The 24,141-nt window shown below is 43.0% G+C and overlaps 1 pseudogene; it reads right to left on the bottom strand.

The window, feature by feature from the left end:
* Positions 1 to 1,992: 1,992 nt before the first annotated feature.
* Positions 1,993 to 4,419, bottom strand: LOC106573158 (centrosomal protein of 41 kDa-like; annotated as a pseudogene).
* Between the last annotated feature and the right edge of the window lie 19,722 nt (positions 4,420 to 24,141).

Genomic DNA, 24,141 nt, shown 5'->3' with positions numbered 1-24,141 from the left:
TTTGACTCCCCGTACCTGCTTCTCGACTCCAGCGTCGGTCCTTACACAAATAGTGTTCAAATAATATTTTCAAATAATATTTAAGTCATCACTTGTGGTTATTTTGAATGCACAACGGAGCGTATCAGACTAACTTTAGGACCCTGGTATCAAGTGATATGAGGCTAAATGAGGAAGCTACATAACAGTAAATAATGGCTAGCATGGCTGATCTCTTAAAGCAAATGATAGGCATCACATGCAGAGAGTTTACTTGCCACAAGTAATTTTAAGAAAGCAGCAAATACGAGTTAATGATAATTCAGTGCAAACTGCAAAGCAAATCAATCAATTCCTACTTCACGTTCACGCATGACATCTTCCACATTCACTGTGCGATGATAAGATCTGGCTAAACTTGGAATATAGTTAATTATCAGGTATCCTATTGAAATATTGAGTGCTATAGTCTAGGCCTAGGGTCTACACCAGAAGTTAATGGTTACCTGTAGGAGGAATGTATGGTGGAGCCAATTAAGGTTGGAATGTAATGAGTAAAGTAAGGGTAGTCACGTGACAGGCACTGATAAGGATAGAGAGATGTGGTTTAGTGAGGAAGGGGGTTGAGGTCAGGTCACATTAAGGGAGAAGGAACAGTTCATTGCCAGTACCACTTAACTTCCTGCCTAGCAATAAATATGTAATGTTTAGAGAGAAGGAGACTCCACCCAAATTGAGATATATATACAGTTGAAGTCAGATAAAACTCGTTTTTCAACCACTCCACAAATTTCTTGTTAACAAACTATAGTTTTGGCAAGTTGGTTAGGACATCTACTTTGTGCATGACACAAGTAATTTTTCCAACAATTGTTTACAGACACATTATTTCACTTATAATTCACTGTAGCCCAATTCCAGTGGGTCAGAAGTTTACATACATTAAGTTGACTGTGCCTTTAAACAGCTTGGAAAATTCCAGAAAATGATGTAATGGATTTAGAAGCTTCTGTTAGGCTAACTGATATAGTTTGAGTCAATTGGAGGTGTACCTGTGGATGTATTTCAAGGCCTACCTTCAAACTCAGTGCCTTTTTGCATGACATCATGGGAAAATCAAAAGAAATCAGGCAAGACCTCAGATTTTTTTTTTTTGACTTCCACAAGTCTGGTTTATTCTTAGGAGCAATTTCCAAACACCTGAAGGTACCACGTTCATCTGTACAAACAATAGTAAACACCGCGGGACCACGCAGCCGTCATACCGCTCAGGAAGGAGACGCATTCTGTCTTCTAGAGATGAACGTACTTTGGTGCGAAAAGTGCAAATCAATCCCAGAACAACAGCAAAGGACCCTGTGAAGATGCTGGAGGAAACAGGTACAAAAGTATCTATATCCACAGTAAAACGAGTCCTATATCGACATAACCTGAAAGGCCGCTCAGCAAGGAAGAAGCCACTGCTCCAAAACTGCCATAAAAAGCCAGACTACGGTTTGCAGCTGCACATGGGGACAAAGATCGTACTTTTTGGAGAAATGTCCACTGGTCTGATGAAACAAAAATATAACTGTTTGGCCATAATGATCATCGTTATGTTTGGAGGAAAAAGGGGAAGGCTTGCAAGCCGAAGAACATTGTGGAAATGTGTTTGTCTGTTCAACTCTTCGATCCTTTTGGTGAATAAACTTGGTTGGAGCTTTTATAGTTTCCATCAATTTCTTACTCTGATATTTAGAACCTAATAGCGACAAAGTCAAATTTACTAAAAAACAACTGATTGGTAGAAATGACATTAAAATCAACCTACAAAGCCATTCTACAACAGAACCTTTTACTGGCCCAACGACAATGGACAAGGGTGAACAACTCCGTCCTTGGAGGGCCGAATTAGACCTGGGAGACCAGGTATGCGCACTGGGCTACTAAGGACATTGTGTTGATGATCAATCAATCAATCAATCAATGAGCAGGATTTGGGCCCTTGAGGACAGGAGTTGAGTATCCCTGGTATTAAGGGGTAGGTGGGTCACCCTTTCACAAAGTGGCACAGGGGCCGTGGTAATGAAATAAGTCGACTTTAATGGAGTTGGGTGGTGAATAAGGCTGAGGGTTATTTCCATGGTCGGCTGCCCTGGGATCTGGCACTTTCAGAGCCGGCCAGAGATGATTCCTGTCGACTCATCCGAGCACTGGATGCTTTGGAGTGGGCACTGCTGGTGGACATGCGGCTGTTGAATCGGCCTGGGAAAGAGAAACACACACAATCTCACATCAATGATATGTAACTTGCAGGACCCCTACTCTGTTTGTTCTACATGTTATTGCCATCTACTGGTAAATTGTTAGTTACTACACAATGCAACAGAAGGGCTAATTCTCCCCAGTTTTATCAACTTTTCTATATCCATCTACTCTCATCCTCATCATACACGATGATCTTACCCGAGACATTTTTCTGCACACGATTAGGGTTAAGGGGATCCCATTAATTACCTTACAGTGAGGCAAACATGTCAGTGGATATTTTACTAGTGTACAGAATTCAGATTGAATGTGAGTTAGGAAATAATAATATGATGTTAGTTGTTTCAGTGGAAGGATACATAATCCAGCACTTCCTTGCTGTAGGGATTCATTGTTCGCAACAGGGTTGTGATTGGGTAATTGTATGCTAAGGAGAAAATAGAGATATTAGAAAATTACATAGAAAAATGAACAAAAACAAATACCATCAGGGACAAACAGGTAATAACCAGTCCTATACACTAAGAATACCAAACATTAGGAACACCTTCCTGATATTGAGATGCACCCACCCTTTTGCCCTCAGAACAGCCTCAATTTGTCGGTGCATGGACTCTACAAGGTGTTGAAAGCGTTCCACAAGGATGCTGGCCCATGTTGACCCCAACTGACATCAATATGGGATCATAGCGTTCACCTGGATTGACCTGGTCAGTCTATGTCATGGAAAGAGCAGGTGTTCTTAATGTTTGTACACTCCATAAATACCGCTAGAATTTGCTGGTCTGGTCACGTAGTCCTGGTCCAATATCATTTCAATTCTAAAGATGACATTACAAAATCACAATCATTTGTAATTCTGATGATTGGATATAATTTCCATGTGATGAAGTATACACTGCATCAACAAAGCCCTTCGTTGGTGTCAAAATCAGAATACATTTAATTTCTAGGGTCAGAATTCCATTCATTTCATGTCTAGAATTCTATTTATATGGTCAGAATGATATTTTTTGTACTTTTATGGTCCCACTCCCGCTGATGATGTGACGCTGGTCGTACTGCTCTCGGTCCCTGACGTCTAGCAGCAGTTAGGGGCAGTCTGGGTAGGGTCTCCCTGGAAGTCGAGGGCTCGACAAGGGCATCAGGGTCACTGACCATTCTTATACAGGTCTAGTTCTCTTACCCCCCTTATAACATTGTGGAGGGGTCAAAGGTTAGTCAAGGCACCTTTTCTGTCACCATTTATTACTCAAAATATTGTTAGCGAGAATTCAGTAAACAATGCAAAAACGCATTGCATGTGTTGTAGGCTAAACGTCAGTTACAGTATTTCAAATGGAACTGAGCGCAACACTGTGGTATCACAACTCTGTCACTTTCTCCCTGTGGAGGTTTAGCCTAGCATGTTGTACTGCCTTACTTTACTTTGTACTGCCCTACCTCATCTGTACCCCAGTGAAGGTGATCTTATGCCTAACCATTATAGAGGCCCTCACTGAAGTGATAGAGTTACAGTGTTCGGTTCTAATGAGAGGTAAAGGGAGCTTGGTTCCCAGGGGAAAGGCTGCTATTGAATGGAGGGGTTATTGTGTGCACATAATGAGGGGGGGAGGAGGGTTGTCGAGTGGGAGAAAACTACTGGGATGTTCAGATAGATGTGTGGAATGAATGCTGAGAGGGATATGGTTACAGCTGTGCCTGGGGTTATGGGTTATGGATGTGGTCTTATAGTTGTGCAGGTGTGAGAGAGAGTATGTATCAGTGGAGGTCATATTGAGAACAGGTCTGTGTGTTGTTGTTGGTCAGGGTGTGTGGGTGTGAGAAAGACACTGTTCAAAGTGGGTTACCTTTGAAGCGTGGACCTGGGTGAGTAGCCAGCGTCCCCCGCATCGTTGTTGTTGTTGAACTGAACTGGCGTGGAGATGGGCAGAGGGAAACCATTGGTCTGCTCAGACAGACGTGTCACGTCTGCTTCAGACAACACCGACATATTGTCTGCGGTGTAAATAGAGCATAGAGATGTTGTTGTACGGTTAGAGTACTGCCTCAATGTTAATTAAACCCAACATTAGTTGAGTCACAATGCAGGTTTGGTTGACTCAGTGCAGATGGGAATTCTCAGTTAAATATAAACTGGGGCTGCAGATCAAATTGATAATAGTGCAAAAAATGAATAGTGCCTTATTTGTAAAAAAAAAAAAAGATCTTCTTACCTTCCAGCCTTGGTGTTTCGTCATATCTCACAATTCTGTTCAGGTCCGACACCGATGCTACCTGAATTACCCGATGAAAAAGGAATAAGAAAAACTAGTGATTAAATATAGTGCTCAAAAAAATAAAGGGAACACTTAAACAACACAATGTAACTCCAAGTCAATCACACTTCTGTGAAATCAAACTGTCCACTTAGGAAGCAACACTGATTGACAATAAATTTCACATGCTGTTGTGCAAATGGAATAGACAACAGGTGGAAATTATAGGCAATTAGCAAGACACCCCCAATAAAGGAGTGGTTCTGCAGGTGGTAACCACAGACCACTTCTCAGTTCCTATGCTTCCTGGCTGATGTTTTGGTCACTTTTGAATGCTGGCGGTGCTTTCGCTCTAGTGGTAGCATGAGACGGAGTCTACAACCCACACAAGTGGCTCAGGTAGTGCAGCTCATCCAGGATGGCACATCAATGCGAGCTGTGGCAAGAAGGTTTGCTGTGTCTGTCAGCGTAGTGTCCAGAGCATGGAGGCGCTACCAGGAGACAGGCCAGTACATCAGGAGACGTGGAGGAGGCCGTAGGAGGGCAACAACCCAGCAGCAGGACCGCTACCTCCGCCTTTGTGCAAAGAGGAGCAGGAGGAGCACTGCCAGAGCCCTGCAAAATGACCTCCAGCAGGCCACAAATGTGCATGTGTCTGCTCAAACGGTCAGAAACAGACTCCATGAGGGTGGTATGAGGGCCCGACGTCCACAGGTGGGGGTTGTGCTTACAGCCCAACACCGTGCAGGACGTTTGGCATTTGCCAGAGAACACCGTGCTCTTCACAGATGAAAGCAGGTTCACACTGAGCACATCTGACAGACGTGACAGTCTGGAGACGCCGTGGAGAACGTTCTGCAGCCAGCAACATCCTCCAGCATGACCGGTTTGGCGGTGGGTCAGTCATGGTGTGGGGTGGCATTTCTTTGGGGGGCCGCACAGCCCTCCATGTGCTCGCCAGAGGTAGCCTGACTGCCATTAGGTACCGAGATGAGATCCTCAGACCCCTTGTGAGACCATATGCTGATGCGGTTGGCCCTGGGTTCCTCCTAATGCAAGACAATGCTAGACCTCATGTGGCTGGAGTGTGTCAGCAGTTCCTGCAAGAGGAAGGCATTGATGCTATGGACTGGCCCGCCCGTTCCCCAGACCTGAATCCAATTGAGCACATCTGCGACATCATGTCTCGCTCCATCCACCAATGCCACGTTGCACCACAGACTGTCCAGGAGTTGGCAGATGCTTTAGTCCAGGTCTGGGAGGAGATCCCTCAGGAGACCATCCGCCACCTCATCAGGAGCATGCCCAGGCGTTGTAGGGAGGTCATACAGGCACGTGGAGGCCACACACACTACTGAGCCTCATTTTGACTTGCTTTAAGGACATTACATCAAAGTTGGATCAGCCTGTAGTGTGGTTTTCCACTTTAATTTTGAGTGTGACTCCAAATCCAGACTTCCATGGGTTGATAAATTGGATTTCCATTGATTATTTGTGTGATTTTGTTGTCAGCACATTCAACTATGTAAAGAAAAAAGTATTTAATAAGATTATTTCATTCATTCAGATCTAGGATGTGTTATTTTAGTGTTCCCTTTATTTTTTTGAGCAGTGTATAACATGTAGGCTACTTCCACGCAAACAAGCATAGCAGATGCAACTCTGAGAATAAAGATGTCTTTGCCATCACTGAATTAATAAGAAGTTTCACTCACCAACTGTGCAAATGTTGTCACTTTAAGCCTTTTGAATAGTTCATCCTTTCTGTACCTGTAATCTAATTTTAAAAGATCTGTTTCTCTCAAAATAGTGAGAGAACAATTAAGAGTACAAATTGGAAAATGTTCAACATACACATGGAGAAGGATTTTCTCTTATAACTATGTTACCAAGTCAATCTCTAGAGACACTAGTCAATCTCAAGCCCCTCACCAGTAAATCTCAGACCCCGTCACTACCGTATCCAATCATTGTCGGTTGAACAACTAGACTTTTGTAGATTGAGGGCAAACATATCCCCTCATCTTTTTACAACACCTGTTTGGAAATGTAGAACTGGAGATGTAGATTTCAGCCAAATGAGACTCCTTGGGCCCCGACCCAATCTCAGAAGTCTGCAATTAAATGTATCTTACTATTCTTTATCTCCTCCAGCCTGTAACGACTGACGTTGTGGGTGTGGAGTCAGGCGCAGGAAACAATAGTGTTTACTATAGTGCTTTTATTAAACGCACCATCAAAAAGAGTATACACCCAAAATACAATAGGGCGTAATAAAAATACAACGACCCAATACACGTTCCACGAAACAACACACAGTGGAAGAACGAAATTAAGCTCGCACACAGAACAGGTGGGGAAACGGGCTTAAATACCCAACTAATCACTAAGTGAACACAGGTGCAAATAATAAAGACCAAACCAACAGAAAAGGAAAAAGGGATCGGTGGCAGCTAGTAGGCCGGTGACGACGACCGCCGAGCGCCACCCGAACAGGGAGAGGAGTCACCTTCGGCAGGAGTCGTGACACAGCCTCTCCACATACTTCGTCAGGCTGCATCCTATCAAATGACAATAGGTTTCACAACACTGACGATAACAAGCAAAGATTTGATTAATCAATATGATCTACTAATTTTCTCAATAAATATGAATGAATCAGAGTTAGTGTCCAGACGATACCAGTATCGCAATCTTTTTTTCATGGCAAAAATGAAAACACGAAGCAGACCAAATTCTTTGTTCCTTCAAAAACCTGCTGTAACAGTGCATTCGGAAAGTATTCAGAACCCTTTCCTTTTTCCACATTTTGTTATGTTACAGCCAAATTCTAAAATGGGTTAAATTTTTTAATCATTTTCTTCATCAATCTACACACAATACTCAATAATGACAAAGCGAAAAAACAGGTTTTAACCAACAATGAATCAATTAAGAAATGTTTTCAGATGTACTAAAGATTTAAAACAGAAATACCTTATTTAAATAAGTATTCAGACCTTATGATTTGAAATTTGAAACTGAGCACAGCTGCATCCTGGTTCCATTGATCATCCTTGAGATGTATTGGACTTGATTTGGAAAGGTACACAACTGTATTTATAAGATCCCACAGTTGACAGTGCATGTCAGAGCAAAAACCAAGCCATGAGGTCGAAGGAATTCTCCATAGAGTTCCGAGACAGGATTGTGTCGAGGAACAGATCTGGGGAAGGGTACTAAATAATTTCTGCAGCATTGAATGTCCCCAAGAACAGAGTGGCCTTCATCATTCTTAAATGGAAGAACTTTTGAACCCCAAAGACTCTTCCTACATCTGTCTGCCCGGTCTAATTGAGCAATCGGGGGAGAAGGGCCTTGGTGGGGGGAGGTGACCAAGAACCCGATGGTCACTCTGACAGAGCTCTAGAGTTCCTCTGTGGAGATCGGAGAACCTTCCAGAAGGACAAACATCTCTGCAGCCCTCCACCAATCAGACCTTTCTGATTGAGTGGTCAGACGGAAGCCACTCCTCAGTAAAAGGAATGTGACAGCCAGCTTGGAGTTTGCCAAAAGCTACCTAAAGACTTTCAGACCATGAGAAACAAGATTATCTGGTCTGATAAAACCAAGATTTATATCTTTGGCCTGAATGCAAAGAGTCACGTCTGAACGAAACCTGGCACCATCCCTAGGGTGAAGCATGCTGGTGGCAGCATCATGCTGTGGGGATGTTTTTCAGCGGCAGGGACTGGGAGACTAGTCAGCGTCAAGGGAAAGATGAACGGAGCTCGTCGGAGCGGTTTCGACGCTCGTCGGATGTGGCAGGGCTTGCAAACTATTACAGACGAGAAAGAGAAGCACAGCCGAGAGCTGCCCAGTGACACGAACCTACCAGACGAGCTAAACTACTTCTGTGCTCGCTTTGAGGCAAGTAACACTGAAACATGCATGAGAGCACCAGCTGTTCCGGACGACTGTGTGATCACGCTCTCCGTAGCCGATGTGAGTAAGAGCTTTAAACAGGTCAACATTCACAAGGCCGCAGGGCCAGACAGAATACCAGGACATGTACTCCGAGCATGCACTGACCAACTGGCAAGTGTCTTCACTGACATTTTCAATCTGTATCTTACTGAGTCTGTAATACAAACATGTTTCAAGCAGACCGCCATAGACCCTGTGTTTGGAGGAGGAGGAATGCTGCCTATGACCCCAAGAACACCATCCCCACGTGAAACATGGAGGTGGAAACATTATGCTTAGGGGGTGTTTTTCTGCTAAGGGGACAGGACAACTTCACCGCATCAAAGGGACGATGGACGGGGCCTGTACCGTCAAATCTTGGGTGAGAACCTCCTTCCCTCAGCCAGGGCATTGAAAATGGGTCGTGGATGGGTATTCCAGCATGACAATGACCCAAAACACACGGCCAAGGCAAGAAAGGAGTGGCTCAAGAAGAAGCACATTAAGGTCCTGGAGTGGCCTAGCCAGTCTCCAGACCTTAATCCCATAGAAAATCTGTGGAGGGAGCTGAAGGTTCGAGTTGCCAAACGTCAGCCTCGAAACCTTAATGACTTGGAGAAGATCTGCAAAGAGGAGTGGGACAAAATCCCTCCTGAGATGTGTGCAAACCTGGTGGCCAACTACAAGAAAAGTCTGACCTCTGTGATTACCAACAAGGGTTTTGCCACCAAGTACTAAGTCATGTTTTGCAGAGGGGTCAAATACTTATTTCCCTCATTAAAATGCAAATCATTTTATAACATTTTTGACATATGTTTTTCTGGATTTTTTGTTTTCGTTATTCTGTCTCTCACTGTTCAAATAAACCTACCATTAAAATTATAGACTGATCATTTCTTTGTCAGTGGGCAAACGTACAAAGGGATCAAATACTTTTTTCCCTCACTGTATTCACCAGGGCACTTTCCTGCTCAGCTGTGAGAAGTCTCCGCCTACCTCCAATAGATGGTCGCCTCTCAGTTCTGCAAAAATGAAATTTGACCATTACTGACCTATGGTCATCTATTACTGTGGTAAAACTACACTGAGAACAAAGTGGAGATTCAGTCTACATGCACTACAACATTACATGTATCATAGTAACAAGGCAAATGACCTGTTTTCCCTTCTGAAAGTACGGACAATGGATGCAACCGTGTAACGGCTTAGGTTGGGTTGCACTAGCTGTCCAGCTTCTCTCATAGTCCTCCCATGCATGAGCACATGATGAACTAGGGTGGCATGGATTTCATCTGAGATTACTTGAGTTTGTTGTTTTTGTTGTCCTTGTCCTCCTCCTCATCCTCTCTATTGTCTTGCAACTTCGGCATTGTTAGGATCCATTGTTCCAAAGCACATGGACATGCCTCCAGGCCCTATTTATTGATCCTGCAATTCTGATTGGTGTGTTAACAATTTTGAAGCTTATACCCTGACTACACCGCTCGCGTCGCAAAATAAATGTAGGAATCTATGTTATTCAATTATTGCACCCACACTGCTTGCGCGCGCCAACGAGCATCTGCGTTGCCAAGGGCTAAAATAGAAGTCATTCCTATTTCCTGCCTCTCCCATCTCCTCATTGGTTTATAGAACAGGTACCCATGTTCCATCTCCTCACTGGTTATACCCACGTGGGTGATTGAAAGACGAAATGTTTTGCCGGTTGTCGTGGTAATACTATGAAAGTGTAGATGCCAATCAACATATAAGTTCAAAGATGAAAAAGCCTGGAAGGAGGAGAGATGACTAGAAACAATTAGGTTGACCGTTTTATGTGTGGATTAATTGTCGGAGTAGAGGACCTTGTGCATTTCAGGTAAAATAACAACTCAATGTTTATATCCCAGGACAAATTAGCTAGCAACAGCAAGCTAGCTAAATAGGACAAATTGCTAGCAAGTGCAAGCGAACTAGCTAAATTGCCATACATGTTTAGGTTGTACCTACCCTTACCACCTGGGGGCGGCCCGTCAGGAAGTCCAGGATCCAGTTCCAGAGGGAGGTGTTTAGTCCCAGTGTCCTTAGCTTAGTGCTGAGCTTTGAGGGCACTATGGTGTTGAACACTGAGCTGTAGTCTTCTTTCATCTAGGTGGGAAAGGGCAGTGTGGAGTGCAATAGAGAGGTTGTATCATTTGTGGATCTAGTGGATCTAGGGTTTCTGGGATAATGGTGTTGATGTGAGCCATGACCAGCCTTTCAAAGCACTTCATGACTACAGACGAGTGCTATGGGTCGGTAGTCATGTAGGCAGGTTATCTTGGTGTTCTTCGTTACAGGGACTATGGTGGTCTGCTTGACACATGTTGGTATTACAGACTCGGTCAGGGACAGGTTGAAAATGTCAGTGAAGACACTTGCCAGTTGGTCAAAGCATGCTCGGAGCACACGTCTTGGTAATCTGTCTGGCCCTACGGCCTTGTGAATGTTGACCTGTTTAAAGGCCTTACTCACATCGGCTACAGAGAGCATGATCACACAGTCATCCAGAACAGCTGGTGCTCTCATGCATGCTTCAGTGTTGCTTGCCTCGAAGCGTGCATAGAAGTAATTTAGCTCATTTGGTAGGCTCGTGTCACTGGGCAGCTCACGGCTGTGCTTCCCTTTGTAGTCCTTAACCTGTTAGGGCTAGGGGGCAGTATTGACACAGCCGGATAAAAAACGTAACGTAATCTGGTTACTACTCCTGCCCAGTAACTAGAATATGCATATAATTATTGGCTTTGGATAGAAAACACCTGAAAGTTTCTAAAACTGTTTGAATGGTGTCTGTGAGTATAACAGAACTCAAATGGCAGGCCAAAACCTGAGAAGATTCCATGCAGGAAGTGGCCTGTCTGACAAGATGTGTTTCATCTAGGCTGTTTTTATTGAAGATTTATGATCTTTGCTCTAACGTGACACTTCCTTCGGCTCCCATAGGCTCTCAGAGCCCGGGAAAAAGCTGAACGATATCGAGGCAGGCTCTGGCTGAAACACTTTATCGCATTTGGCAAGTGGCCGCTCAGAGTACTGTGGGCTTAGGCGCGTGCCCGAGTCGACCGAATGCTTTATTTTTTTTCGTCTGTTTACCTAAATGCAGATTCCGGTCGGAATATTAGCGCTTTTTTACGAGAAAAATGGCATAAAAATGGATTTTAAACAGCGGTTGACATGCTTCAAAGTACGGTAATGGAATATTTCGATTTTTTTTGTCATGAATTGCGCCATGCTCGTAACCCTTATTTACCCTTTCGGATAGTGTCTTCAACGCACGAACAAAACGCCGCTGTTTGGATATAACGATGGATTATTTTGGACCAAACCAACATTTGTTATTGAAGTAGAAGTCCTGGGAGTGCATTCTGACGAAGACAGCAAAGGTAATAACATTTTTCTTATAGTAAATCTGACTTTGATGAGTGCTAAACTTGCTGGGTGTCTAAATAGCTAGCCCTGTGATGCCGGGCTATCTACTGAGAATATTGCAAAATGTGCTTTCACCGAAAAGCTATTTTAAAATCGAACATATCGAGTGCATAGAGGAGTTCTGTATCTATAATTCTTAAAATAATTGTTATGCTTTTTGTGAACGTTTATCGTGAGTAATTTAGTAAATTCACCGGCAGTGTTCGGTGGGAATGCTAGTCACATGCTAGTCACATGCTAATGTAAAAAGCTGTTTTTTGATATAAATATGAACTTGATTGAACAAAACATGCATGTATTGTATAACATAATGTCCTAGGGTTGTCATCTGATGAAGATCATCAAAGGTTAGTGCTACATTTAGCTGTGGTTTGGGTTTATGTGACATTATATGCTAGCTTGAAAAATGGGTGTCTGATTATTTCTGGCTGGGTACTCTGCTGACATAATCTAATGTTTTGCTTTCGTTGTAAAGCCTTTTTGAAATCGGACAGTGTGGTTAGATTAACGAGAGTCTTATCTTTAAAATGGTTTAAAATAGTCATATGTTTGAAAAATTGAAGGTTTTGCATTTCTAAGGTTTTTGAATAACGCGCCACGGGGTTGCACTGGCTGTTACGTAGGTGGAACGATTTGGTGCCACCTAGCCCAGAGAGGTTAATTGTTTGCAAGCCCTGCCACATCCAACGAGCGTCGGAGCCAATGTAGTGGGATTCAATCTTAGTCCTGTATTAACTCTTTGCCTGTTTGATGGTTCATCAGGGGAATAGCAGGATTTCTTGTAAGTCTCCGGGTTATTGTCCCGCTCCCTGAAAGTGGCAACTCTACCCTTTAGATCAGTGCGGATGTTGCCTGTAATCCATGGCTTCTGGTTGGGGTATGTACGTACGGTCACTGTGGTGACGACATCATCGATGCACTTAATGATGAAGCCAGTGACTGATGTGGTGTACTCCTCAATGCCATTGGAAGAATCCTGGAACATATTCCAGTCTGTGCCAGCAAAACAGTCCTGTAGCTTAGCATCTGCGTCATCTGACCACTTCTGTATTGAGCGGGTCACTGGTACTTCCTGCTTTAGTTGTTGCTTGTAAGCAGGAATCAGGAGTATAGAGTTATGGTCAGATTTGCCAAATGGAGGGTGAGGGAGAGCTTTGTACGCATCTCTATGTGTTGAGTTAAGGTGGTCTAGAGTTTTCTTTCCTCTGGTTGCACACGTAACATTAATATTCCCTGCTTTAAAGTCCCCGGCCACTAGGAGCGCCACCTCTGGATTATAATTTTATTTTTTGCTAATGGCCTTATGCAGTTCGTTGAGTGCCATCTTAGTAACAACATCGGTTTGTGGTGGTAAATAGACAGCTTCAAAAAATATAGATGAAAAATCTCTTGGTAAATATTGTGGTCTACACCTTATCATGAGATACTCTACCTCAGGTGAGCAAAACCTCAAGTCTTCCTTAATATTAGATTTTGTGCACCAGCTGTTATTGACAAATAGACACAGGCCACCACTCCTTGTCTTACCGGAGGCAGCTGTTCTATCTTGCCGATGCATGGAACATCCAGCCAGCTCTATGTTATCCATGTTGTCGTTCAGCCGGGCGGCCAGCTCTCGGAAGAGTCTTGGTGGTTCCAAACTTTTTTCTTTAAAGAATGATGGAGGCCACTGTGTTCTCGGGGACCAACAATGCTGCAGAAATGTTTTGGTACTCTTCCCTAGATCCGTGACTTGACAAAATCCTGTCTCAGAGCTCTACAGACTATTCCTCCGACCTCATTGCTTGGTTTTTGCTCTGACATGCACTGTCAACTGTGGGACCTTATATAGACAGGTGTGTGACTTTCCAAATCATGTCCAATCAATTTAATTTACCACAGGTGGACTCCAATCAAGTTGTAGAAACATCTCAAGGATTATCAATGGAAACTGGATGTACCTGAGCAAAATAAGGTATTTCTGTATTTTTTTTTTTTACTGTTTTAGCTTTGTCATTATGGGGTATTGTGTGTATATGGATGAGGGAAACAATTATTTAATCCATTTTAGAATTAGGCTGTAACGTAACAAAATGTGAAAAAAGTGAAGAGTTCAGAATACTTTCTGAATGCACTGTAAGTAAGCATAATCATCTGGTCACTTTGGTCAATTACATTTGACGTTAGTCATTTAGCAGTGGTACCACGTTTTAAGGTATGACCCAGGTGCAGACAGTGTTGAAGAAACAAACGTTTATTCCTCAAACAGGGGCAGGCAAACAACAGGTGAAGGTAGGCAGGTGTCAATAATCCAGAGAGGGTGTAAGGTACAGGACAGCAGGCCGGGACAGGTCAGGTAGGGGTCGGTAATCCAGAGTAGCGGTGCAAAGGTACAGGACGGCAGGCAGGGTCAAGGTAGGCAGAACGGTCAGAACCGGAAAACAGGCGCAAGGAACAGGCGGGAGCAGGGAAACAAAACGCTGGTTGGTTCTACGAACAAATGAATTGGCAACAGACAAAAACAGAGGACACAGGTATAAATACACAGGGATAATGGGGAAGATGGGCGACACCTGGAGGGGGGGTGGACACAAGCACAAAGACAGGTGAAACAGATCAGGGCATGACAAGTTGCTGTTATCCAGAGTGACTTGGTGCATTTAACTAGTCTAAGTTTCTGCACAATCCTTCCTATTCAAGGTGTCCAAGCAGAAAAGGGTAGATTTTTTTATGAACATACACTATAGTTCAAAAGTTTGGGATCACTTAGAAATATCCTTGTTTTTGAAAGAAAATGACATTTTTTGTCCATTAAAATGATCAGAAATAGAGTGTAGACATTGTTGTAAATGACTATTGTAGCTGATTTTTTATGGAATATCTACATTGGCGTACAGAGGCCCATTATCAGGAACCATCACTCCTGTGTTCCAATGGCACATTGTGTTAGCTAATCCAAGTGTATCATTTTAAAAGGCTGATTGATCAATTGAAAACCCTTTTGCAATTATGATTGCACAGCTGAAAACTGTTGTCCTAATTAAAGAAGCAATAAAACTGGTATGCATACAGTGGGGAGAACAAGTATTTGATACACTGCCGATTTTGCAGGTTTTCCTACTTACAAAGCATGTAGAGGTCTGTAATTTTTATCATAGGTACACTTCAACTGTGAGAGACGGAATCTAAAACAAAAATCCAGAAAAATCACATTGTATGATTTTTAAGTAATTCATTTGCACTTTATTGCATGATATAAGTATTTGATACATCTGAAAAGCAGAACTTAATATTCAGCACGGAAACCTTTGTTTGCAATTACAGAGATCATACGTTTCCTGTAGTTCTTGACCAGGTTTGCACACACTGCAGCAGGGATTTTGGCCCACTCCTCCATACAGACCTTCTCCAGATTCTTCAGGTTTCGGGGCTGTCGCTGGGCAATACGGACTTTCAGCTCCCTCCAAAGATTTTCTATTGGGTTCAGGTCTGGAGACTGGCTAGGCCACTCCAGGACCTTGAGATGCATCTTACGGAGCCACTCCTTAGTTGCCCTGGCTGTGTGTTTCGGGTCGTTGTCATGCTGGAAGACCCAGCCACGACCCATCTTCAATGCTCTTACTGAGGGAAGGAGGTTGTTGGCCAAGATCTCACGATACATGACCCCATCCATCCTCCCCTCAATACGGTCCTGTCCCCTTTGCAGAAAAGTATCCTCAAAGAATGATGTTTCCACCTCCATGTGTCACGGTTGGGATGGTGTTCTTGGGGTTGTACTCATCCTTCTTCTTCCTCCAAACACGGCGAGTGGAGTTTAGACCAAAAAGCTCTATTTTTGTCTCATCAGACCACATGACCTTCTCCCATTCCTCCTCTGGATCATCCAGATGGTCATTGGCAAACTTCAGACGGGCCTGGACATGCGCTGGCTTGAGCAGGGGGACCTTGCGTGCGCTGCAGGATTTTAATCCATGACGGCGTAGTGTGTTACTAATGGTTTTCTTTGAGACTGGGGTCCCAGCTCTCTTCAGGTCATTGACCAGGTACTGCCGTGTAATTCTGGGCTGATCCCTCACCTTCCTCATGATCATTGATGCCCCACGAGGTGAGATCTTGCATGGAGCCCCAGACCGAGGGTGATTGACCGTCATCTTGAACTTCTTCCATTTTCTAATAATTGCGCCAACAGTTGTTGCCTTCTCACCAAGCTGCTTGCCTATTGTCCTGTAGCCCATCCCAACCTTGTGCAGGTCTACAATTTTATCCCTGATGTCCTTACACAGCTCTCTGGTCTTGGCCATTGTGGAGAGGTTGGAGTCTGTTTGATTGAGTGTGTGGACAGGTGTCTTTTATACAGGTAACGAGTTCAAACAGGTGCAGTTAATACAGGTAATGAGTGGAGAACAGGGGGGCTTCTTAAAGAAAAACTAACAGGTCTGTGAGAGCCGGAATTCTTACTGGTTGGTAGGTGATCAAATACTTATGTCATGCAATAAAATGCAAATTAATTACTTAAAAATCATACAATGTGATTTTCTGGATTTTTGTTTTAGATTCCATCTCTCACAGTTGAAGTGTACCTATGATAAAAATTACAGACCTCCACATGGTTTGTAAGTAGGAAAACCTGCAAAATCGGCAGTGTATCAAATACTTGTTTTCCCCAATGTATGTAGATATTCCATAAAAAATCTGCCGTTTCCAGCTACAATAGCCATTTACAACATTAACAATGTCAACACTGTATTTCCGATCAATTTGATGTTATTTTAATGGACAAAAAAAATGTAATTTTCTTTCAAAAACAAGGATATTTCTAAGTGAACCCAAACTTTTGAACTATAGTGTATGTAAGACTTGTAATAAGCAAACAACATCATGGCTCCTATTGTCAAGGTAAAAAGCCTTTGCCTGTAAATGCATCCATAACGCATTACACTCAGTTGGCTATTGTATTCATAATGCTTTATACCTTTGTGTGACCCTTGCTCTTCTCCCTCCCCACAGAGCCAGACCTTCTACACAGCCAGGGTAAGACCACCTCTACTCATCAGCACTCACTCACAGCCAATTAACATATTAATTTGTCTGCTTCATCTGGCCAAAACTGAGCTTGGTCGTGTTCAGTAGGCATAAAACTAAAGAAAACGGTCCGAAACTGGGAGGTGCTACTTTTTTCTACATTTTGCTACGGTGTGCCCTAATGAATATGTCCCTGATTTACCCCCCGAGCCCATTGACCACAGTGTAGTCCATGTAATGATGTGCTATTTGAGTTTCACTGGTAGACTTCTGAGTGGCGCAGCAGTCTAAGGCACTTCATCTCAGTGCTAGAGGTGTCACTACAGACCCTGGTTCATTCCAGGCTGTATCACAACTGGCCGTGATTGGGAGTCCCATAAGGCGGCGCACAATTGGCCCAGCGTCGTCCGGGTTAGGGTTTGGCCGGGGTAGGCCGTCATTGTAAATAAGAATGTGTTCTTAACTGACTTGCCTAGTTAAATAAAGGTTAAAGAAATGATGGGCAACAGGGCAAACATTCACATGTAACATGTAAAGTCCACCAGGTGGTGATACAGGCCTGTGTTTAAATGTATTGTTGTGGCTACAGTGTTGTAAAGACACTGGGAAAATCTCAATTGCATACTCCTCGCATCCTCATCTCCTTCTCAAAACTGTTTGGAGGAGAAGGTCAGAGGGGAGGGACCGCTGGCTTTCTCATCCAATCGGTTTTGAGAATAGATGGGGAGAGAGGACGCTAGGAGTGTGCAATTGAGATCTTCCCTGTATGTTTTCTTCATGTCGGTGCACTGACCCACATGCACTCAATGGAGGTCACAATGCCAGGGAGGTATTCTCCACTGACAAACAGCAACACTGTACTGTTTACAGTTTTGCCCCCATCCCCCTTGAGATTGATGGCTCAGCTGAATCATTCAAATTCCTAGGGACCATCTTCTCCCACAAACTCAAGTGGGAAGAAGACAACACAACGCCACACACACACACACACACACACACACACACACACACACACACACACACACACACACACACACACACACACACACACACACACACACACACACACTCTGTTAGCTAAATGAGGCTTGCATTGAATGAGTCGACTAGGGTGGTTCAGCCCAGTCCAGGATGCCCCTGGTCCTGCCCTGTCAGATCCCATCACCGGCCAACAAGATATCCCGGAGGTTTGCTCATCCCTTTATCACCAACTCCACACAGTACTTCCCTTCCTGCCTTGGGTTAGTGCTTCCTCATGGTGCTTCCTTACAAAGCGTAGGGAGGGAGGGAGGGAGGGAGAGACAGAGGGGGCAGCATTTTGACTGGAGGGGGTCTTTTTCCACTGACAGTTGCTGACATCATCTCCTCTATGTCATTATTTCAGAGCAATTCCCTCTTGGTCTGTGTGGTTGTGTGAGTGTATGCTTGTATATGTTATAGGCTGTTTGTGTTAGTGTATGTTGGAGACTTTTGTGTAGGAGTGTGTGTGCATGCGTGTGTGCATATGTTTGCTTTTATAAATGTGTGTGACGGGGTACAGTACACCAGTGAGGCTACATGCCAATATCATATATGTTTGCATGCGTCAATTTGTGCGTTAATGGATTGTGTACAAGCATGTATGTAGTTGTTTTCCTGTGTACATTAATCGTAACACATACAAGCCTTTTGATGTGTTGTCATTGAGTGAGAATATAGTGTGATGCACTTTGTCAGTGTTTTCCACAAGTATGTAGAGTAGCCAGCCAAATAGAAAAAGTAGCCAGCCAGGCTCCCACTGGCAGCCCCTTCTGGGTTCATTTTTTTTGGCCAAAGGAGCTCTATTTTGGTGGCCTCTGGTGCGTTCTAATGCCTTGACTCCACCTGAAATACACAACGAAATTATTGAATACTTTATTGAGTTTACCTCCCAGATTGGACAAATGAGAAGTGGTATTGTGTAGAAAGACTTGACTTTACAATTGAAATTACAGAACATTTATGAATTCAGTGCATTGTTAGTTGTTTTTTGTTGTAGTTAACATTTAGTTCAAGTGTGCACCTAGCAAAAGGCTATGGTGTTTTTGTACTGCACATGTGAAGGTAGAGTTTGCAAAAAAAGACCCACTGGATTGATGAAAATAATCATAATATCATTCTGCCAGGTAAGCATAGGCTACTTTGTAGTTAACATTGAGTTGATAACGTTTTTGGGAAAGCCTTTTCATTAGCATCATTGTGGTAGACATGCATGCTGCACGCACAGACAGGGGCGTTCTTGTTGCCTCTTCAGAAAGTTGCAGGGAATACAAATCACTGATGCATTCTGCATTCTTATGATAAACCTGGGCAAATTAATACATTTAGTTGATTCCCTACTAAGGTGAATACATTTTTTATATTTTTGAATTCCATTGTAATGTTTCCATGAGGGCCCTAATTATCATACAGAATGAGGCTCTCCGCTACCTACTCTTCATGCAGTGATGGCTCACCATTTTCTATCGCATGATTTCATAATTTACCTGCAGGTAACCGCCAAAAAGCCTAGGCCTACCAGTAGCCTATGCAAATTAGGGAGCCAAATGAACAGCACTTGCAAAAATGCGATTCGGTAGACTACACTCACTAGGCAAAAAAGTGTTGTGACATGTGTAATGGAAACGGCAGATATAGGAGATATTTCTAAAGATCGACAACATTTTTGTCTGTTCGACTGGTGGAATTTTCTTTTGTTGATTTTTCATTATTGTGACAAATGATGGTGTTGGTGTTTTTCGAATAAATTATGGTGTTTTTCAAATAAATTATGATTGCTAAATACTTTTAAAGGTATACGGGGCTCGTGATTTAGGCTAATCATGTAATTATAAGTGCAACTTCACATTTAATTCTAAAAAAAATGTCAACAACAGGTTATGTTTCTTTACAGGGCAAGGATTGTCCTGACTTTTAAGAATAGGCAGGCGACAAGCTCAGGTCCAAAATAAGCCCATAGAAACGCATTGGGCATATTTTTTTTTTACGATTTTGGAGAGAGGGAAACCTCTTGCTTTACCTCTTCCTCTCTGCTGTGTTTCCCTGTCATCACTCGCTTTGTGACTGACAGGTGCCTATCCTGTCAATAGATTTCTAGAAGATAAATTATTAATTCAAGCAGGAGAGGGCTTGACGGACTAACGAATTGAAAGTTTTAAATGAAAAGTAACCTAGTTAATATGTAGTGGAAAATGTAGCCAGCTGAAAATTCTCTCTCTCTCTCTCTCTCTCTCTCTCTCTCTCTCTCTCTCTCTCTCAGCGGTGTGCTAGCAGCATTAGCAGGGCTCAGTGGTTCTGAATAGGGAGTTAGCAGCAGAGGTTGTTTCATCACTCCACTGGAGCCTGCCTGCCTGCCTGAGCTAGATGGAGGGGGGATGCCCACACTCTTCATACATTTTATCTTACCCATTCACCCTCTGAATGGCACACACACACAATCCATGCCTCAATTGTCTGAAGGCCTAAAAATTCTATAACCTGTCTCCTCCCCTTCATCTACACTGATTGACAAGTGACATCAATAAGGAACCCTACTTTTCACCTGGATAGTCTGTCATGTTCCTAATGTTTTGTACACTCAGTGTATACAGTTGAACAGAAACACACAATGGTTTGAACACTTGTCCAAAGTGTACACTAGATAGGGAGGTGAACTGTAGCCTAAATACTAACTAGGGTAGGAGTGCTTTATTCTCCCACTTTTCACCTCTGTAGATTTGTGCTGACAGGGAAAGGGGATACCTAGTGAGTTGCACAACTGAGTGCATTCAACTGAAATGTGTCTTCCACAGTTAATCAGAGAGGTGCAGAGGTCTGCCTTAAATCGACAGGGCCCAGTTGTTGTTGGGGGTAACTGCCTTGCTCAAGGGTAGAGCGGCATGTTTTTCCACCTTGCCGGCTCGGGGATTCTAAACATTTCAGTTATTGGCCCAATGCTCTTAACCGCTAGGCTACCTGCCACTAGGCTACTTGCAGAGACAGCATAGACAGAGATGGGGACAGCAGCGACGGAGACAGCATGCAGGCAGGGTTAGAATGTCAAGGCTGTGTGTCTATATATAGCTGCTGTGACGGGTCTATTACAGGTATTGGGGACAGCTCAAAGGCAAACGGAGCATTCATGTTTTCCCACTGCTCTGCTGTATCCCTGCCTGGCTGTCTGTCATCTCACTCTGCCTGCCCCTCCTCTCTCTAGTGTAGTGGCTGAGAGACATGAAAGGGAATGTACATCAGTGGGTGTCAAACCAATTGCACTGAATTGAAATAACATCAAATGAAAACTACATGAAGTAGGCTGAAATTAGTCCAGAGTAAATAGCAATATGGTGTGTTGACCAGACTAGACCAGTTCAAACCTATCCACATGCTTTGTCTCATCCTACACTGTGTGTGTGTGTGTGTGTGTGTGTGTGTGTGTGTGTGTGTGTGTGTGTGTGTGTGTGTGTGTGTGTGTGTGTGTGTGTGTGTGTGTGTGTGTGTGTGTGTGTGTGTGTGTGTGTGTGTGTGTGTGTGTGTGTGTGTAGAAGAACCTGCCAGCGCCAGAGCTTCCTTCCTTCCTTTGCTGTAGGAAAAAGGAAAGTACAGGATATTGGATGGCCCGGAGGTGTGGATACCAGATTTAAGTGCTGTGGAAAGAAGGACACGAGTTACAAGACATGACGGAAGTGGCTAAAGATAGACACACACAGACACAGCCCCCGGGGGAACAAGGTTCACTTACCACCAGGAGAGAGGAGAGCTCTTAGAGATGTTCTCCTAACTGTGTAAGAGTGAACACTACTCACAAAGAAATGGCACCCTATTCCCTATATAGTGCACTACTATAGACCCTGGTCAAAAGAATAGTGCATTAAATAGTGAATAGGGTGATTTGGCACCCACTAGAGCTGTCAGAGATTTCCTCCTAACCGCCTGGGAGTGAACACAACACTTAAAAAAAAAAGACTCAATGTATTTTCCATGCAATTTGAAAGATATTCTGCCATGACTGCCTTGAAAATGTATTTATGTCAATTGATTATCTACCTAGATAGTAATTGATTGATCCTATCTCCTTTTGAGTACATAAAGGCCTGCAAATTGACAATAGGAATGTTGTCCTTTATGCTATTATGTGATGAACTGTTTGTGGAGGTGGTGTTCCTGTAACTGAGATGCTTACGCAACATTTCCGTCTGGCGACAGAGGAGACGAAATGTAAAACGTCGCAAGACACTGTATACGTCCCATAATCCTCTCTTTATCCGCCCTCATTCTCCCAGCAGCAGCCCTCACTGCAGTCGCAACAGCGTTGGCATCATGTGGGTGGCCAAACATGATCTCACTCATCAAAGATATACGAGGGGCAAGCCTTATCACTAATTCAGTAGGGTTCTCTCAGTCTCTCCTCCCCTCCCTCCCTCACTCCGCCTCTTCCTCTCTCAATTCAATTCAAGGTGCTTTATTGGCATGGGAAACATATGCTTACATTGCCAAAGCAAGTGAAATGGATAAACAAAAGTGAAATAAACAATTAAAAGTGAACAGTAAATATTACACTCACACAAGTTCCAAAATAATTGAGACATTTCAAATGTCATTATGTCTATATACAGTGTTGTAACGATGTGCAAATAGTTAAAGTACAAAAGAGAAAATAAATAAACATAAATATGGGTTGTATTTACAATGGTGTTTGTTCTTTACTGGATGACCTTTTCTTGTGGCAACAGGTCACAAATCGTACTGCTGGGATTTCACAGTGTGGTATTTCATCCAATAGAAAATGGAGTTTATCAAAATTGGATTTGTTTTTCAAATTCTTTGTGGGTCAGTGTAATCTGAGGGAAATATGTGTCTCTAATATGGTCATACATTTGGCAGGAGGTTAGGAAGTGCAGCTGTTTCCACCTCATTTTGTGGGCAGTGTGCCTATGGCGACCTTTCTCAATAGCAAGGCTATGCTCACTGAGTGTACATAGCTTTCCTTAATTTTGGGTCAGTCACAGTGGTCAGGTATTTTGTCACTGTGTACTACTCTCTGTGTAGGGCCAAATAGCATTCTAGTTAGCTGTTTTTTAGTTAATTATTTCCGATGTGACAAGTAATTATCTTTTTGTTTTCTCCTGATTTGGTTGAGTCTAATTGTGTTGCTGTCCAGGGGCTCTGTGGGGTCTGTTTGTTTGTGAACAGAGGCCCCAGGACCAGCTTGCTTAGTGGACTCTTCTCCAGGTTCATCTCTCTGTAGGTAATGGCTTTGTTATGGAAGGTTTGGGAATCGCTTCCTTTTAGGTGGTTGTAGAATTTAACGTCTCTTTTCTGGATATTGATAGTTAGTGGGTATCGGCCTAATTCTGCTCTGCATGCATTATTTGGTGTTTTACGTTGTACACTGAGGATATTTTTGCAGAATTCTGCATGCAGAGTCTCAATTTGGTGTTTGTCCCATTTTGTGAATTCATGGTTGGTGAGCGGACCCCAAACCTCACAACCATAAAGGGAAATGGGTTCTATAACTGATTTGAGTATTTTTCGACAGATCCTAATGGGGATGTCAACTTTCACGTTCACACAGTACAAAAAAAAAAAAAAATACATGAAATGAAATATATGCATTCACTACTGTAAGTCGCTCTGGATAAGAGCGTCTGCTAAATGACAAATGTAAAATGTAAAATGTTTTGATGGCATAGAAGACTCTTCTTGCCTTGTCTCTCAGATCGTTCAAAGCTTTGTTGAAGTGACCTATGGCGCTGCTGTTTAGGCTGAGGTACACTACCGTTCAAAAGTTTGGGGTCACTTACAAAATGTCCTTGTTTTTGAAAGATTTTATTTTTTTTGCCCATTAAAATAACATCAAATTGATCGGAAATACAGTGTAGACATTGTTAATGTTGTAAATGACTATTGTAGCTGGAAATGGCAGATTTTTTATGGAATATCTACATAGGCGTACAGAGGCCCATTGTCAGCAACCATCACTCCTGTGCTCCAATGGCATGTTGTGTTAGCTAACCCAAGTGTATAATTTTAAAAGGCTAATTTCTCATTAGAAAACCCTTTTGTAATTATGTTAGCACAGCTGAAAACTGTTGTTCTGATTAAAGAAGCAATAAAACTGGCTTCTTTAGACTAGTTGAGTATCTAGAGCATCATCATTTGTGGTTTGATTACAGGCTCAAAATGGCCAGAAACAAAGACCTTTCTTCTGAAACTCGTCAGTCTATTCTTGTTCTGAGAAATGAAGGCTGTTCCATGTTAGAAATTG

Source organism: Salmo salar, chromosome ssa16 (assembly GCF_905237065.1).
Source record: "Salmo salar chromosome ssa16, Ssal_v3.1, whole genome shotgun sequence".
Classification (NCBI taxonomy): Eukaryota; Metazoa; Chordata; class Actinopteri; order Salmoniformes; family Salmonidae; genus Salmo; species Salmo salar.
This window is presented reverse-complemented; position numbering and strand designations above follow the sequence as displayed.